General features: G+C 42.8%; 1 pseudogene; it reads left to right on the top strand.

Moving 5' to 3' along the window:
• Nucleotides 1-1213: 1213 nt before the first annotated feature.
• Nucleotides 1214-3162, top strand: LOC132212800 (gamma-aminobutyric acid receptor-associated protein-like 2; annotated as a pseudogene).
• Nucleotides 3163-5497: the final 2335 nt, after the last annotated feature.

The raw sequence follows: 5497 nt of genomic DNA, 5'->3' as shown, positions 1-5497 counted from the left end.
CACAAGGACGGCTGGGAGAGAATGGGGAGCACTTGTATATTCAGTGTAGAGGGTTGTCCCCTGTGGTGAGCATGTCTTCGCTTCTACTTCCAAAGGTATTTTTCAGAACTGAAATTCACACACGAGTCTAGGGCTATTAGTAAGCTCTGGTTTTAGGTATGTAGATTCAGTACCTTTCATCTCTTTTTTCTTAAATTGTACATGAGGAGGAAATATAAGTGAATTATTCTCATCATTTGACACACAATGTCATGAGAAAAATATTTGGAATTAAATCAATAACACACCATATTTTGAGAGACTAATTAAGAGGTACCAAATGTCTCTTGGGAGGAAAAGTATCTTAATCTGGTGTGTCTGCATAGATTTTATTTTTTATTGTATCACAGATAATTAGAACTAAAATTACCTTAGCTGTTGTTTGCTTGTGCATTCTTATCTTACCTGGTTCCAGAGGGATTGGAAGCAACACCTTAGAAATTACAGCATACTGCAACAGTCTGTTCTTCGTGCTTCCTGTCTCCCACCACCAATCATTCTCTACCCTGGCACCTAAAGATTTTTTTCTAATATATGTATATATTATAGATATATATTATTTATTTCAGAGAGGAAGGGAGAGGGAGAGAGAGATTAAAAACATCAATGATGAGAGAGAATCACTGATCGGCTGCCTCCTGCACATCCCCCAACCCCCCGACACACACACACACTCCGGATCAAGCCCACAACCCAGGCATATGCCCTGACTAGAATCAAACTGTGACTTCCCAGTTCATAGGCCAACACTCAACCACTGAGCCATGCCAATTGGGCTAAATGTTCTTTCTTTTTAAAAAATATATTTTATTGATTTTTTACAGAGAGAAAGAGAGATGGATAGAGAGGCAGAAACATCAATGAGAGAGAAACATCAATCAGCTGCCTCCCGCATTCCCCCCTGCCCCCCCACTGGGAATGTGCCTGCAACCAAGGCACATGCCCTTGACTGGAATCGAACCTGGAACCTTTCAGTCCGCAGGCTGACGCTCTAACCACTGAGCCAAACCGGTTAGGGCTAAAAGGTCTTTTTTAAATGCAAAGCTGATCAAGCCACATCTACTTAAAGAGAAAACAAACATTTCTATGACTTTGCTCTGATCTTCCCACCCCAAATCCTTAGCTTGGCAGTACAGTCTGCTGAGACCTACCTTGCAGCCAGTGATAGCTGTGCTCTGTTTTAATCTAACTAAACTGGAACTATACTTCCCAGAATTCCCTTCCTTGTTTAATTCTGGGTTGGCCACAGATAAATTTGCTACAAGGAAGATTAAGGTGGGACTCATAATATTAGAAGATTTCTAATAAGAACCTATAAGATGGGAGACAACGTAGATGTTCACTACTAACATGTACAAAGTGTGTACCATATGCCAGGCACTTGGTCCAAAAACCTAATATGTACTAACTTATTTATTCCTGACAATGATCCCCTGAATTAGGTCCTATTGTTATTATACAGTTGCTGAGATTGAGAAACTGAGATTGAGCCCCTTGCTCACACTGTACAGCATACTAAGATCACCCAGTCAAGATTTGGACTCAGACTGTGCGACTGAATAGCCCACGCTTTTTATTATTATAATAATTATATGCTACAGAAGCTTCAACAGAGTTTCTGGGAGAGTTTAGTTCTCTATGGAAGAGACACAGAAAGAAATGACCTCTTTTTGTATGGCTCTGATAACTGTAATTTTCAGCTATCTCTTTATGAGCCTGGGGATAAAGCTGGAACCCTCAGAAGACAGAGCTGAGAAACTATATATATATATTTATACTCCATTTGTGCTTGTGTATGTAAATGACTAACACTTGTCTGATATTCTTCAGTACTCTTTCTTGCCCTGTGATCATGGGATCCCATTAGGTTTTCCAGGCACGGTCAGGATGGGAGAGGCTTTGCTGCAGTAACAAATGACTCCCAGATCTCTTAAGACAAAATAATTTTATTCCTTGCTAATGTTAGATGGCCCTTGTGAGTTGTCAGTGGCTCTGCTCCATACAGTCTTCACTCTGGGATACAGGGTGATTTGGAACATTGCTGGTCTCTGTACTAGAGGGAAAGAGCAAGACAGAGTACCTACTGGCTCTTAAAGATTCTGCCTGAGTTGTTGTGGATGGTGCTCTAAGCAACATGGCTCTGAGAGCTGGCTACATCTCTTCCCCACCTGCATCCCTTCCCTGCATCCTTTCCCCACCACCACCATGAAGTGGATGTTTAAGGAGGACCACTTGCTGGAACACAGATGCATGGAATCCGCGAAGATCCGAGCGAACTATCCGGACCGGGTTCCATGGAAAAAGTCTCAGGCTCTCAGATTGTCAACACTGACAAACGGAAGTATCTTGTTCCATCTGACATCACTGTGGCTTGGTTCATGTGGATCATCAGGAAAAGGATCCAGCTTCCTTCTGAAAAGCCAGTCTTCCTATTGTGGATAAGACAGTCCCATAGTCCAGCCTAACTACGGGACAACTTTACGAGAAGAAAAACGGTGAAGATGGATACTTGCATGTGGCCTACTGTAGAGAGAATGCATTTTGCTTGTGAGGGCCGGCCAGTGTTGGACTAGGTACACTCCACCTGCTTGTGTATCTTGTAAATAGCTGTCTGTTTTCAATTACTATACCAGAACCTCTTCACATAGACTTCTTAGTGCATTGTAACTGGATTGATCTCTTAATACACTGGAAGGGTTTTGTTTCCTTAGATCAGTAAATTATCATACAGAGTTAAAAAAGAAAAAGAGTCTGTCTGAAAGTAGTATGTCACTTCTGCTTGCATCTCATTGGCCAAAACAAGACACATGGCCATGTGTGAGTCCACAGGGTGAGGAAGTATAATCTTCTCACTGGGAGGGCCACTGATTTGGCTGAGCCGTCAATCAGTTTACCATGCAATATTGAGTCCTTAGCCACAGGGTGGATGGGCGGAGGCTGGGAGGTCAGAACCCTCTAGAGGTCCTCTTTGGCACAAGTAACCTTTCATATTTACTCCAGTGTGCTGTACAAATACTGACTTTTTCTGTACCATGAAATAAAACAGCTGGGAATCTTGACTTTGTCTCAATTCTCACAAGAATTAGGGCACTAGGCACTATTAATTCAAGCCCAGTCAGTAATACAAAGGCAGAACTGAGAGGTTAATGGGGAGGGAGAGGAGAGGGAGGAAGACCTATGTAATACTTTCAACAATAAATATTAAAAAACAAAAAAAACCACAAAGGCAAGACTGGAATTTGGGATTTTAGTCTTCCTACCCAAGGCGGTGTTGGCTCTAATAAGGGACACTGAGTAGGTCAGCAGAATCTGTGACCTGAGGACCAGAGCCCAGGCTCTTCAGCCCCATCGGCATCTATGCATCTCTTCTCTTGGCTTGACTGGCTCATTGACCACACAGGCTCAGTGATAACCAGGGAGAGTGTTGAGCACATACACGCTACAGACTGTATTTTTTCTTTTTATTAAGGCTCTGGAGACAAGAACATGACAACATTTTGGCAGCTGGGACTACAGCCATGTGTGAGGAGAAAGTGATTTGCATGAGCAATGCAAAACCACCTGGTTTATTGCAACTGACTGAACAAGTTAAGTGAATCAAATTCCCAGTTGGACACCAGAAGCAGCTAACTTACACACACACACACACACATACACACACATGCGCGCGCGCGCGCACAGCCCCTGAAGAAGAAGAAAGAAAGAAAGAAAGAAAGAAAGAAAGAAAGAAAGAAAGAAAGAAAGAAAGAAAGAAGCCCAATATTTTCATTCCATACAAATAAACTACTAAAGAACCTCTTGCCCTCTTGCTCTCACTCCCAGGCCTTGATATTCCTGACGAGTTTGTATGACTCCTCTTACCCTGACCCTGAGGAGTGGGCTTCCTCACTCCTCCACGGACACTCTCTAGAAGGATGTGCAAAATTTTGGGTCCAGTCTACTCTTGTTACTCTTTAGCATGTGGATAAAGGCAAGGATCTCTTTGTCACTCACAGCTGACAGTTTCTACTAACTAGCCCCTATTGAAGCCTGATCTAGCCTGCAGCTTGCAGTGTTGTTTATAAAAAGGTAAAGAAATAAACTTCTTCCTTGTCTAAGCCATGGTACTGTGGGGGGGTTTCTTGATAGTACCAGCTTTGCTGGTCCTCACCTAGTACACAGGGTCTTGGAGGCCATGGTTTGGGGTGGCCTGTTATTTAACAGCAGTAGGAGAGTCATTAGCAGATTTCAAGCAGCAAAGCAAAATGATCTCATTTATTCTTTAAAAAGTTCCTTCTGGTTATTCTGTGAGTCTGTGTTCTCTAAGTCTCAGTTTTCTAATTTGTAAAACAGGAGTCTGAGATAGAATTTTCCATCCTGCTATCCCCGCAAAAGACTCTCTTTTCCAGGTTAAACATTCCAGGTCTTTTAACCGTCCTTCACACAGTGGTCTCTTCACAAGCTTGGTTATTCTCTGTGGAATTTATGTGTGGTCAGGTCCTCTGGAACTGGGGTACTTTGCAGACCCAGCCTAACACACTCTCTCCATGGTCTGCCCAACCTGGGGTAGGAATAGGGTCGCCAGTCCTCATGTGAGATCATTTTTGACATATGTTAGCAGCCATGGTTTCACTGCAGAATCTCCTTACTCTACCCTGAAGGTGAACTGTATGGAATTATTTTTTGCTACTCTGGAGCTACTCCCCCCTCATCCCTGTCATACATTCTCTCTACCACTGGCAACACCAGAATAGAAGGGACGACATCTCTGAGATGGTCTTGTGATAAAAGATGGCCTAATTGGGATTCCAGGCATCATCTCTGCAAGACTGGCATGTTCCTTTGAAAAGTGGCTACCGAGACAATCTTTGCATTGAAAACACTGAGGACTAGAATCTTCGCTCCAAAGAGAATCATCTGAGAAGGATGCTGCCGATGTGCCTGAAACCCGATGGGGAGTTCTCATACACACGATCAGTTTTGTCTGGAGTTCAGATAAAAGGTCACACCAGCTAATTTAGATAGGAATGATAACTTTCCAACTGGGGTAACAGATAAGTGCTTCCAGAAACAGCTTCTTTGGGCAATGAAGCCACAAAGGGCTGCCTTCAAAGAGAAGGGGGAAATTGTAGAAGACAGAGAAGAATTTAGGTCAGCCAGAATGGAGCTCCCCAAAAAGTCAAGTTCAGAAATAATTTAACAGATAGGGATCCAAAGACTATGTGGTTTGCCTGACAAATGACATTCACTTTGAAAGTGAAAATGAAATTGGAGAGAGCAAAATTGCTGCATATTGGGTCCCAGAGATTGAAGAGAAATGATACCGGGGGAGAAAGGAGTTGTAAAGCCTTCCTAGTTAAGCACAGAATTAGAATGAATGAATTTTGGTCCATAAAGGGTCAGGTGAAGATCATACAGATAATGGCTTAATCCCAAGCAGCTCCAAATGATGTTCATTAGCGGAGGATCGTAGGCCTTG

This window comes from Myotis daubentonii, chromosome 11, assembly GCF_963259705.1.
Source record: "Myotis daubentonii chromosome 11, mMyoDau2.1, whole genome shotgun sequence".
Classification (NCBI taxonomy): Eukaryota; Metazoa; Chordata; class Mammalia; order Chiroptera; family Vespertilionidae; genus Myotis; species Myotis daubentonii.
This window is presented reverse-complemented; position numbering and strand designations above follow the sequence as displayed.